Source organism: Mobula birostris, chromosome 7 (assembly GCF_030028105.1).
Source record: "Mobula birostris isolate sMobBir1 chromosome 7, sMobBir1.hap1, whole genome shotgun sequence".
In the NCBI taxonomy this organism is placed as follows: domain Eukaryota; kingdom Metazoa; phylum Chordata; class Chondrichthyes; order Myliobatiformes; family Myliobatidae; genus Mobula; species Mobula birostris.
The window spans coordinates 9,835,527-9,849,669 of NC_092376.1; the positions used below are offsets into that span (position 1 = coordinate 9,835,527).

General features: G+C 44.6%; 1 protein-coding gene across 1 annotated transcript in view; it reads left to right on the plus strand.

Annotated features, from left to right (window-relative positions):
- The window catches only part of myo7aa (myosin VIIAa), a 292,479-nt gene that overhangs the window by 51,858 nt on the left and 226,478 nt on the right, over positions 1–14,143 (plus strand). The window lies entirely within an intron of this gene.

Genomic DNA, 14,143 nt, shown 5'->3' on the forward strand with positions numbered 1-14,143 from the left:
GCGACGACACTGGTGCCAAGCTGTATGGGTCCTAATGCCCTTCCCTTGGGCAACATTGGTGTTGTGGAGAGGGGAGACTTGCAGCATGGGCAACTACCTGTCTTCCATACAACCTTGCTCAGGCCTGCACCCTGGAGAGTGAAGACCTTCCAGGTGCAGATCCATGGTCTGGCAAGACTAACAGATGCCTTTACATTTGACACACGTACATTGAACCATACAATGAAATGCGTCATTTGCATCAGCGACCAGCACAGTCCGAGGATGTGCTGGGGGCAGCCCACAAGTGCCACCATACTTGCAGTGCATGTCCGCAATTTACTGACCCTAACCCTTGTGTCTTTGGACTGTGGCAGGAAACCAGGGCACCTGGAAGAAATGCACGCAGTCACAGGGAGAAGGTTCAAACTCCTTACGGCAGTGGATTTGACCCAGGTTGCTGACACTGTAGTAGTGTTGTGTTAACTGCTGCACTACTGTGCTACCCACACTTCTAGGAAGCCCTTCTAATAAGATATTCACCATTCTGAACATTATCTGTACAGGCCTGCAGTATAAAGCAAGGAAGTTGTTCTGATAAATCCAGATACAGCCTCAGCCCAAAATGCTGACAGTTTCTTTCCTCCCTCGATGCTGCCTAATCAGCTGAGTTCCTCCAGCAGATTGTGTGGCTGTGGATTCCAGCGTCTGCTGTGTCTTGCTTTTCCAAAAAAAAAAAAAAAAAAATTGGCATGGCCTCAATGCCACAAGATGGAGGAACCTGGCAGATCAGGAAGCAACTTTGGAGGGAAATGGGCAGTCAATATTCAGGGTTGTGGTTGTACTAGTAGAAATGGGGTCTGTGGCGACCAGAGCTGATTAAAGTAATTGGCTTATTAGAATTTGTTCATTATTGACGTGTTCTGAGATGTAGTGAAGAGCTTGTCTTGTATACTGTTCATACAGGTAAAAATATTACACAATGCATACCAGTAGAACAAAGTAAACCAATAACAATGCAGATGAACAGGTGCAGAGAAAGTGCAGTGCAGGTAAATAATAAAGTACAAGATCATAATGAGATAAGTTGTGAGGTCAAGAATCCACCTTGTACTGGGAACTGTTTAATAGTCTGATAGCAGTGGGTTAGAAGGTGTCCTTGTGCCTGGTGGAATGTACCTTCAGGCTTTTGCCCAGTGGGAGAGGGATGGTCTTTGATTATATTGACTGTTTAACTGGGGCAATGATAAGTATAGGGAGTCCATAGAGGGGAGGCTGGTTTCCCTGATGTGCTGAGCTGTGTCCATAACTCTCTGCAGTTTCCTGTGGCCATCTGCAGAGCAGTTACCGTACCAATTAGTGATGGATCCAGACAGAGTAGTTTCTCTGGTGCACCTGAAGGTGCTGCCTTCCAGTCAGCTTGAACCAGTCTGGCCATTCCCTTCTTGCCTCTCTCATTAACCAGACATTTTTGCCCACAGAACCACGGCGCACTGGATTGTTTTTTTTGCTTTTTGCACTGTAAACCCTACAGACTGCTGTGCTTGCAAATCCCAGGAGATCATCAGTTTCTGAGATACTCAAACCACCCCACCTGGCACTAACAATCATTCTACAGGCAAAGTCACTTGGGTCACATTTCTTCCCCAATCTGATGTTTGGTCTGAACAACAACCGAACCTCTTGACCATGTCTGCATGCTTTTATGCATGGAGTTGCAGCCACATGATTGGCTGATGAGGTGTGCCTAGTAATATGACCACTGAGTATTTGTTTTATTGCAGCAGTACTATGAAAACTGTCTTCCTTAAGAAGGAGTATCTCTGTTCCCTCACAATGAAGGAGCTAGGTTGTTCTTGTTCTGTATATGCTGAACTAACCTATTAAATCGCCACTATTTATTTATTTATTGAGATACAATGTGGAGTAGGACTTTCTGACCCTTCAAGGTATGCCGCATAGTAACCCACCAATTTAACACTAGCCTAATCATGGGACAATTTACAATGACCAATTAATCTACCAACCGGTATGTCTTTGGACTGTGGGAGGAAACCAGAGCATCTGGAGGAAACCCATGCAGTCATGGAGAGAATGTACAAGGTCCTTACAGGCAGCGTCGGGAATTCAACCCCAGGCCACTGGTACTATAAAGCTCTGTGCTAACCGCTAAGCTGCCGTGTTTTATTATAGGCTGCTTTACAACATGCTGACACTAGAGGGAGCAGCAGCTCTGGCATTATGCTGAGACTGCTTAAAATCCGTCCTAACCTCTGTCCCTGCACACTTCATCACTCCACAAACATAACACAAGCCTTTTGCAGATCCGTAACAGAAGACATCCTGTTCCAATTTCTCTTCTCTAATTTAGCTGCTAATCAAACAGAATTTTTGGGTTCCTTGTCAGTTTAAAAAAAAAAATTAGGACAGTATTACAGAGAATTAACATGAACAGTGGCTCTTCATACCGGAATGCAGAATTTGGAATTGTGCTGGAGGTCTGATGCTGCATTTATCGTCCACTCTATCTCTGACAATGTGTTTGAAAGAGAGGGCCATGTGTTTTGTGTGGCCCTCTGTTTGCATTACATTGTTGTGTGATCCAAATGGAAGAAGAATCAATATCAAGTCTTTGTGAGAGGGAAAGATTAGATTGATCTTAGAGTAGGCTCAAGTGTCAATACGACATTTAATTAGAGATACAGTGCAGGACAGGACCTTCTGGCCCTTTCAAGCCAAACCACACAGCATCCCACCAATTTAACCCTAGCCTAATCACAGGGCAAATTACAATGACCAGATAGCCTATTAATTAGAGGAGCAACCCCTTGTATTCCATCTGGGTTGCCTCAAATCTGAAGGCATGAATATCAATTTTTCCTTCTGGTTTAAACACTTTTTTCCTCCCCTCTTCTATTCCACACACAGTGTCCCCTTCCCTCTCTCACCCGTCTATCACCTCCTCCTCAGTCCCCACCACTTTCCCTTTCTCCTATGGTCCACTCTCCTCTCCTATCGGATTCTTTCCTCTCCAAACCTTTACCTTTCCTACCCACCTGGCTTCACCTATCACCCTATCACCGTCTTGCTAATCCTCCCTCCCTTCCCCACCCCCCCCCAACCGTTTTATTCTGGCATCTTCCCCCTTCCCTTTCCAGACCTGAAGAAGAGTCTCGGACAGAAACGTTGAATGTTTATTTGTTTCCATAGATACGGCTTGACCCGCTGAGTTCTCCCAGCATTTTGTGTGCATTGCTTTGGATTTCCAGCATCCGCAGAATTTCTCGTGTTTATATCCTACTAACCCACATCTGAGTCTTTGGACTCTGGGAGGAAAGCGGAGTACTTGTGGGGGTGGGGGGGATGCGTGTATACATGGGAGAGAATGACAGAGGATGCTGGAATGAACTCCAAACTCAGATGTCAAAGCTGTAATAGGATAGCACTAAATTCTTTGCTGCCACAGTGCCCCCTTGTGGTCCAAAAGCACTATGCTGTACATTCTATGAGGGGTGATTGATAAGTTTGTGGCCTACAGTAGAAGGAGTCAGTTTTAGAAAACCTAGCACATTTATTTTTCAGCATAGTCCCCTCCTACATTTACACACTTAGTCCAGCGGTCGTGGAGTATACGGATCCCTTCTTTGTAGAAGTCGGCGTCTTGGACCTCCAGAAAGTGGTCCACAGCAGGGGTGATTGATAAATTTGTGGCCTACGGTAGAAGAAAACAAGTTATTAACTTCAAACTTTCTGCATAATCCGTTAAAGAGTTGAACTGCACGTGCATGTAACAAGAGCTGTATAACTCATCTCCTTCTACCTTAGGCCATGAACTAATCAAGTTGATAGATACTTTATTGATCCCAAAGGAAATTGTAGTGTCACAGTAGCATTACAAGTGCACAGATATACAAATACTAGAAGAGAAGTGAGAAAGAATAATAAATTATCTATGCAACACTCACAACACACTGGAGGAACTCAGCAGGTCGGGCAGCATCTGTGGAAATGATCAGTCAATGTTTCGGGCTGATGAAGGGTTCCGGCCCGAAACATCGACTGATCGTTTCCACGGATGCTGCCCGACCTGCTGAGTTCCTCCAGCGTGTTGTGAGTGTTGCTTTGACCCCAGAATCTGCAGATTATTTTGTGTTTAATAAATTACCTAAAACAGTCTAACGGGGGGGGGGGGGGGGTGGTCATCACTTCTCCAGCTCTAGGTTGAATCATTATCGAGCCTAATGGCCAAGGGTAAGAATGACCTCATAGTGCTACTTGGAGCAGCGCAGTTACCTTAGTCTTTTCCGAAAGTGCTCCTCTGTTCAGCCAAGGTGGCATGCAGAGGGCGAGAAGCATTGTCCAGAATTACTAGGATTTTACGTAGGGCCCTTGATTGTCCTCCAGTGTGTCCAGTTTAACTCCTATAACAGAGCCAGCCTTTCTTATCAGTTTATTGAGCCTGTTGGCATCACCCGTGTTGATGCCATTGCCCCAGCACACCACCGCATAGAAGATTGTACTGGTGACAACAGAAAGGTAGAACATCTGAAGGAGAGGCCTGCATGCTCTGAAGGATCTCAGACTCCTCAGGAAGTAAAGGCAACTCTGGCCTCTGTTTTGGTACTCCACTCAAGTCTGTCACCCAGGAGCACCCCCAGGTACATTATCATATGCACAAGTTCATGGGAGCACAAATATAATGACAAACCTGCTTGCAGCAGTATCACCAGCACACAATTTCCCCCGGGATCAATAAAGTATGACTGTGACTAATAACATCATACTGTATGAGCAGTATTCACAAAAAAAATCCATGATAAATAGTGAACTGGTCCTTTTCTTATTGGAGCAAGGGAGGATGAGAGGCGACTTGATAGAGGTGTACAAGATGGTAAGAGGCATAGATCGAGTGGAGAGCCAGAGACCCCCCCCCCCCCCCCAGAGTGGAAACGACTAATATGAGAAGGTGCAAGTTTAAGTTGATTGAAGGGATATAAAGGAAGGGGATGTCAGTGGTGGGTGTGTAGAGTGCGCTGGTGGTAGGGGCAGATACTTTAGGGACATCCAAGAAACTCTTAGATAGGCTCATGGATGAAAGGAATGCGGAGAGTTACGTGAAAGGGAAGGGTTAGATCAGCAATCCCACACTGGGGTCCACGGACCCCTTGGTTAATGGTAGGGGTCTGTGGCATAAAGAAGGCTGGGAACCCCTGGGTTAGACTGATTTTGAGGTAGATTAAAATGTTGGCACAGTATTGAGGGCCAAAAGGTCCATTCTGTGCTGTACTGTTCAACATGCTGGTAAACTGGGCTATGTTGGGCAGGCAACTCGAGGTTATCTTTATTTGTCGCATGTACGTCAGAGCATACAGTGAAATTTGTCACTTAAGTCAGCCCAAATCAGTGAGGGTGATGCAGGGCAGTCTGCAACTGTTGCCACGCTTTCAGCACCAGCATTGCATGCCCACAGCTCACTAACCCCAACCCGTATGTCTTTGAAATGTGGGGGGGAAACTGGAGAACCCAGGAAAAAAAAACTCATGGCTACAGAGAATGTTCAGACTCTTCAGACAGTGGCAGAAATTGAACTCTGATCTCACAGCCGGTAATATTCTTTTACACTAACTGCGAAGCTGCTCTGCTGCCTCGTTTTGTTGGCAAAGACCAAATCCGCAGAAGGCCCTGTTTCCATGCTGTTTGACACTGAATCCCAGTAGATCATCAATCACAGTTCTTGATGAAAGAACATACTGGCTGCTGAATGACTGACACACACACACACACACACACACACACACACACACACACACACACACACACACACACACACACAAAAAAAAAATGCTGGTGGAACGCAGCAGGCCAGGCAGCATCTATAGGAAGAAGTATAGTCGACGTTTTGGGCCCAGACCCTTAGTCAGGACTAATTGACAAAGTTAGTCCAGTTAGTCCTGACGAAGGGTCTCGGCCCGAAATGTTGACTGTACTTCTTCCTATAGATGCTGTCTGGCCTGCTGCGTTCCACCAGCATTTTGTGTGTGTTGCTTTCCAGCATCTGCAGATTTCCTTGTGTTTGCGTAATGAGATATTCATGTTTTTGTTTCTTTAGCATTACATTCAACAGAAGCACCAATTGTATACGTAAATATTATATTTCTGATTTGTATGGTGCACAAACTGATTTATAGCCAATCCACACTCGGCCACTTGATTAGGTACATTATCAGCATTCCTGCCGTGTCGTATGATGTGGTCGACCATGATTGTTCTTAGCAATTTTTTTTTCTCCAGAAGTGGTTTTCCACTGCCTTCTGGGCAGTGACCTTACAAGACGGGTGACCCCAGCCATTATCAATACTCTTCAGAGATTGTTTGCCTGGTGTCAGTGGTCGCATAACCAGGACTTGTGAAATACACCTGCTCATGTGGATTTGTGTGGCCCTGATTTGGGGGGGGGGGCGTGTCTGTGGTGAGCAGGTACTACACTTTGCCCAAGGGTGATCTGCAGGCTAGTGGAGGGAAGGAGTGTCTTGTACCACCTTTGGTGGAGATGTATCTCCACCCAGCTACTGATTTATTAGGTACACCTGCTTGTTAGTGCAAAATTTAATCAGCCAATCATATGGCAGCATATCAATCCCTAATAGCATGCAGACATGGTCAAGAGGTTCATTTGTTGTTCAGACCAAACATCAGAATGGGGAAGAAATGGGATCTTGGTGACTTTGATCGTGAAATGTTTGTTGGTGGCAGGAAGGGTGGTTTGAGTATCTTAAACCGCTGATCTGGGATTTTCATGCACAGCAGTCCCTAGTGTTTACAGAGAATGGTGCTGAAAGCACAAAAACATACAGTGAGCTGCAGTTCTGTGGAAAAAATGCTTTGGTGATGAGAGAGGGCAGAGGAAAATAGACAGACTGGTTCAAACTGACAAGCAACAGTAACTCAAATAACCCTGTGTCACAATAGTGGTGTGCAGAAGAGCATCTCTGAATGCACACCATTTCGAACCTTGAAGTAGATAGGCTATATAGCAGAAGACCACAGACGTACACTGAGGGTATATCCTGCATTTCTGAAACACTAAACTGCAAAGTCAGTCACTGAGGAGAAGTCGTCGCTTGATCTGATGGCTGATCTGTCATCATGTGCCTGGGTGCTAATGTCAGGAATTTGAGCTGGTATCTGACACAGCAGGAAATCCTCTCTGCTGGCCTCAGGACCAGTCTTGAGTTTCATTTACACACACAGAGCAGGAGGAACCCAGCAGGTCAGTCAGCATCTATGGGGAATAAACAGTTGACATTTCAGGCCAATGCACTCTCTTTTGTTGGGGTTTGTTTGCAACTTGTAGAGAGTGGGACCCTAGGCAAAGGTTACAAGGAGAAGTCAGGAGAATGGGGTTGAGAGGGATAATAAATTAGCCAGGATTGAGCGGCAGGCCAGACTTGATCGGCCGATAACCTTGTTCTGCTTCTGCGTCATAATTCTAATATTGATTTTTTTTTTCCGTTTTAATTCTCTCTCTCACCATTACAAACAACCCACAGAAAATGCTGGGGATTTTCGTTAAAAGGAGTTTTTTAAGGTAGAAAATTTATTTGAAAGTGCTGCCTGACCTGCTGAGTTCCTCCAGCGTTTTGTGTGTGTGTGTGTGTGTGTGTTGCTCTGGGTTACCAGCATCTGCAGGAACTCTTGTGTTTAAAAGTGCTTCGCTGTTTCTAAAGGTGAATGATTAACTTCATTTGTCAGGTGTACACTGAAATGTCCAGTGACATGAATCATGTGCACCAAACCAAATCAGCGAGGTATGTGCTGGGGCAGCCCACGCGTGACGCAACACTTCTTACACTAACATGATGTGCCCCCGACTGACTGACCCTGCCCTCTACATCTTGGGAATGTGGGAGGAAACCCATGTGGTCACAGAGTGAACGTGCGAACCCCTTACAGACAGCGGAGGGAATCAGACCCCGATCTTGCAGCTGGTGCTGTTGAGCATTGCGCTTACTGTTACGCCACCGTTTGGCAAAATCTGGCCATCCCCTCTGCGGAAACGTTAAGGCAGATAACCAAAGGCTTCATCAGAGTGGAAGATTTCGATGAGCCGAACGGCCAAAAGCTGCTCCTATGTCTTTGTGGCTTTGTATATTTGAAAGTCCCAGAAGGAATTCCTGAGGTTGTGGCATCAATAGCCAAAGGCATACCTGTCAGTCATGGGGTGTTTGAAGTCTTGGCGTATCTCAGAAGGCTCCAGAGTGGAGAAATTAACAGGAGGGTGGTGCTTTCTCTTGGGTTTGATAACATTGGCTGCCAAAGTAGGTGAGCAAGCACAGAGGTGACGGGTGTGAGTCAGGGCGTAAACAGCAGACATTCAAAACTCCGCAGTGTTAGACAATAGAATGCACATCCAGTGGAATGCACAGATTCACCGGACTGACTTGGACCATGACTACCCTAGCCATTGAGACCATGAGGTGTTTCAACCAGGTGAGATATTCCATCTCCAGCCAGTATGCAATTGCCTGCTCTGCCCATTAGGAACTCTAATGGATTTCCACTCAAAACTTGTAGTTTTTATTGTGGGGAATAAACAGTTGTTCCAAGATCAATTTTATTCAGATTTTTATGGATCAGATTAATTTACCATATACATTACCATGCATTGGAAAGTTGTTGTGTGTTGGTCAAAGTGTGACATGCAAAAAAACCCAGCAACATTCAGCAATCATAAAGTTTTTTTTAAAGTTAAAGAAAACCAATAAAGTTGGAGCTTAAGGGACATATTTGGAATAAAATGTAAATAAGTATTAAACGAGAAAGTCTGCAGATGCTTGAAATCCAGAGCAATGCACACAAAATGCTGGAGGATCTCAGCAACTTGGGCAGTATCTATGGAAACGAATAAACAGTCGATGTTTTAGGCCGAGACCCTTCTTCGGGACCTTGTATTTAAAAGGTAAACAGTGGTTACTTAGAAACACATGTAAAAAGTGGTTTGAAGTGCTTACAGTGGGGTGAATGAGGTAACAGGTTCAGGAAGTGCTTACTGGAATGTTTCAGGCTGAGAAAATTCATCAGGACCTTTTATCAGGGTGGCAGTGACTGTGTACTTTATAGTACCCGTGACCTGGGTTCAATTCCCGCCATTGCCTGTAAGGAGTTTGTACGTTCTCCCCATGACCACGAGGGTTTCCTCCCATAGTTCAAACACCTACTGGTCGGTAGGTTAATTGGGCATTGTAAATTGTCCTGTGATTGGGGCTAGGATTAAATTTGGAGGGGATTGCTGGGTTGTGTGGCTCGAGGTGCCTATTCTGCACTGTGTCTCAGAGAGATTTACAGGAAGATGTTTCCTGCTTGGCGTTGCTGCCTGCTGCAACTCCAACAGTGCCCTTGAGTCATTAGCTAGGGATCACTGCTCATTGACGTTTCGCTCCCTCAGCCCTGGTACGCCTCCTAGAGGCAGGGATGTCTCCCTGCCACCCTCTGCAGCTTTCAATGGGGTTAGCTGGCCCCCCCCAGTTTTTGTCCTTCCTCCTGGGCCACAGCCAGAAGCTTTCCTTCCCTGCCTCTTCAGCCAGCGCTCTGGTGGCCCTCCTGAGCCTCCCTCCAGTCACGGCCATATCATGGAGTAACCTTGTTGTCAAAGTCATTGTGTGTTGCTCTGGATTTCCAGCATTTGCAGAATCCCTTTTGTTTTTAGTTTTTAATTTATTTGGAGATGCAGCACGATAATGGGCCCTTCCGGCCCAACAAGCCTGTGCTGCCCAATTACGCTCACGTGACCTACTCACCCCTACGTCTTGGGAATGTGGGAAGAAACTGGAGCACCTGGTGGAATCCCACCTGGTGGTTGCAGGGAGACTTAAATGGTATCAATGAACCTTCTCTTTGGCTTATACTCCAGGTGTTATACAGAATCAAGCTGCAGGGGTACAGGGGAATGAGAGGAGTGTCTGGGACTGAGGGGGTTGCTTTGAGAAGTGGGATGAACCTAACGGAGCTGACTGCCTCCTGAGTTAGAATAAGTAAACCTATCCTTCTCTCTTCTCCTCCTCCCGCTGGACAGAAGTCATAAAAGCCTGAAAGCATGTAGCACTAAGCTCAAGAACAGGCTCTACCTCACTGTTATAAGACTATAGGATAGGGGAGCAGCGTGGCGTCCTTTGGCCCATCGAGTCTGTTCTACAATTTCATCATGACTGGTCCATTTCCCTCTCAGCCTCAGCATCCTGCCTTCTTCCCGTAACCCTTCATGCCCTGACTAATCAAGAATCTATCAGCCTCTGCTGTAACTATACCCAACGACTTGGCCTCTATAACCGCCTGCCGGTAAGGAATTCCTCAGCTTCACCACGCTGTGGCTAAAGAAATTCCTCCTCGTCTGGACCTAGTCTCCCCCACATCTACTCTATCAAGGCCTTTCAACATTTGATAGCTGTCAGTGATATTTCAACGCCCCCCCCCCCCCAATCCTACTGAAGTCCAGGGAGTGCAGGCCCAAAGCCATCAAGCGCTCCTCAAACATAAACCCTTTCATTCCCAAAATCATTCTTGCGAACCTCCTCTGAACCCTCTCCAATGTCAGCACATCCTTCCTTAGATAAAGGGTCCAAGTCTGCTCACAGTACTCCAAGTGAGGCCTTATAAAGCCTCAACATTACCTCCTTGCGTTTATATTCTAGTCCTCTCGAAATGAATGCTAACATCACATTTGCTTTCCGCAACACAGACTCAACCTGCAAATTAATCTTTAAGGAATCCTGCACAAAGACTCCCAAGTCCCTTTGCACCTTGATTTTTAGTATTTTCATTTCTTCTACCAAGATGCATGACCACACACTCCCTGATACTGTATTCCATCTGCTATTCCTTTACCCATTCTCCTAATCTGTCCAAATCCTCTGGTAGTCTCTGTTTCCTCAACACTATCTGCTCCTCTACCTTCTTTCTTTCTTTTTAAATCTTCTTATTAATTTTACGAAGTTATAAACAGAATAACAATATTGATACAGAGAGATTGGAATAATCTTATTGTTGATAAGCATGTACAAAAAAGATTTCAAATAGTATGGGTATAATAGACTTCCAAACTCTTAATATAATTAATCATAGAGAAAAAAGAAATAAAAAGAAAACAAATACAAAGGAAAAACCCAAAAGAAAAACAAAAACAGAAAGAAACTAAATAATAAACCCCAAAAAAAAGCAAACGGAACAAAACAAGGCTAGACCAATATCTTAAATCGAACACGTTCGATAATTTCGTCAACTCCGCTCCTCTATTCATCTATTTTAAGTTAATAAGAAGGATTCAGAAAAGTCAAATTACATCATATGAGAATGTTGAATAAATGGTTTCCAAGTCTCTTCAAATCTAACCGAAGGATCAAAAATGTCACTTCTGATTTTTTCTAAATTTAAACATGATACAGTTTGGGAATACCTATCTTCATAGTGTATTATTAAGATGGCCTGTTGACTTCACAATCTACCTTATTATGACTTTGCAATTATTGTCTAGCTGCACTGAACTTTCTCAGTTGTTGTTACACTTTACTCCCTTTACCTTGGAATAAAGGGGATTACAGAGCCTTGAGAGAGGAGATGACTAGAATTGATTGGAAAAGAATACTGGCAGGGATGATGTGAGAGCAGCAATGGCTGGAATTTTTGCAAGCAATTCAGAAGGTACAGGATATATACATCCCAAAGAGGAAGAAGTATTCTAAAGGCAAGATGACACAATCATGGCTAACAAGAGAAGTGAAAGCCAACATAAAAGCCAAAGGGAAGGCTATAATGGATAAAAAATTAGTGGAAAGTTAGAGGACTGGGAAGCTTTTAAAAACCAACAGAAGGTAACTTAAAAAAAAAAGCTAAGAAGGTGAAGATGGAATGTGAAAGGAAACTATAGGCCAGTTAGTCTGACCTCAGTGGTTCGGAAGATGTTGGAGTCGAGAAGGCACGTGATTAAAACAGGCTGTAGTCAGCATGGATTCCTCAAAGGAAAATCTTGCCTGACAAATTTTTTGGAATTCTTTGAAGACATAATAAACAGGATTGACAAAGTAGAATCTGTTGATGTTGTGTACTTGGATTTTCAGAAGGCCTTTGACAAAGTGCCACACGTGAAGCTGCTTAGCAAGCAACAAGCCCATGGTATCACAGGAAAGATTCTAGCATGGATAAAGCAGTAGCTGATTGGCAGGAGGCAAAGGGTGGGAATGAAGGGAGCCTTTTCTGGTTGGCTACCAGTGGTGTTTCACAGGGGTCTGTGTTGGGACCAATTCCTTCTACATTATGTGTTAATGATTTTGGATGATGGAATTGGTGGCTCCATTGCAATGTCTGCAGATGATATGAAGAGCGGTGTTTAGCTTTGAGGAATTGGAGAGGCTACAGAAGGACTTGCATGGATTAGGAGAATGGGCAAAGAAGAGGCAGATGGAATACAGTGTTGGGAAGAGTATGGTCATGCACTTTGGTTGAAGAAATGAAAGGGTTCATTTAAAAAATTGGATATGTATATGGACAGGAAAGGAATGGGGGGTTATGGGCTGAGTGCAGGTAGATGGGACTAGATGAGAGTAAGCATTCAGCACGGACCAGAAGGGCCAAGATAGCCTGTTTCCGTGCATTAATGGTTATATGGTTGACTGTTTTCTAAATGGAGAGAAAACACAAAAATCTGAGGTGAAAATGGACTTGGGAATCCTTGTGCAGGATTCCCTAAAAGTTAATTTTCAGGTTGAGCCTGTGTTGCGGAAGGCAAATGTGATGTTAGCATTCATTTCAAGAGAATTTAAATATAAAAACAAGGATGTAATGTTGAGACTTTATAAAGCACTGTTGAGGCCTTACTTGGAGAACTGTGAGCTGTTTTGGGCCCCTTGTCTTAAAAAGGACATGCTAAAGCTGGAGAGGGTCCAAGGGAGGTTGATGAAAATGATTCCAGGATTGAACAGTTTGTCATCTGAAGAGCATTTGATAGCTTTGGACCTGTATTCACTGGAACTCAGAAGAATGAGGGGTGACCTCATTGAATCCTATGAATGGTGAAAGGTCTTGACAGTGGATGTGAAGTGGATGTTTCCTATGGTGGGAGAGTCCAAGACCAGAGGACATGACCTCCTAATAGAGGGGCATTCTTTTAGAATGGAGCCGAGGAGGAATTTCTTTAGCCAGAGAGTGGTGCATTTGTGGAATTCTTTGCCACAGGCAGCTGCGGAAGCCAAGTCTTTATGTATATTTAAGGCAGAGGTTGATGGATTCGTGATTGTTCAGGGCATGAAGGGATGCGGGGAGAAGGCAGGGGATTGGGGCTGAGGGGGAAATTGGATCAGCCATGATGAAATGGCAGAGCAGAATCAATGGGCCAAATGGCCTAATTCTGTTCCTATATCTTATAGTCTTGTGTTATTCCCTAGAGCACAGAGTATAAGGAGAAATCTGATAGAGGTACACACAATTTTTGAGGGGTAGAGATGGAGGAAGTACAAGCAGGCTTTTTCCACTGAGGCTGGGTGCGATTAGAAGTAGAGGTCATAGGTTAAGGATGTAAGGTGACATACTTAAGAGGAACATGAGGGGAATCTTCACTCAGTTTGGTCTAAGTGTGGAATGAGCTGCCAGTGGAAGTGACGGGTGCAGGATTGATTTCAACATTTAAGAGAAATTTGGATAAGCACATTAGTAGGAGGGGTATGGGAGGCCATGGTCCAGATGTAGGTCGATAGGACAAGGCAGAATAACAGTTTGCACAGACTAGATGGGCCAAAAGGACTCTTTCTGGAGTGTGTTATGGCCCAGTTAGTGCTGGTGGTGGTCTCCCGAGCTCCTGTCCAATCAGTCACCTTTCAACGTCCGTCTTCTGTATCAGGATAATCAGAAGAAAGAAAATATGCAGGTTATCTTGGAGTTTTCCTTCCTCAGTGTATTTGCACCTCCCTAGAGTGATTAGAACAGTCCGCATAATTGATTAAACCAGGATGTGGGAGGAAGTATTTATTAAGGCATGGTGATTTTTGTTTGGATAAAGTGTTTTCTCTGCCAGCAGCCAGTTTACTCTGCCTGGGTGGTGTTAATTTGTCATAGAACTCGTTTGGTTCCGCTGGCCATTCCCTGTAACCTGATAAATCAAATACCATTTTAAAACCAG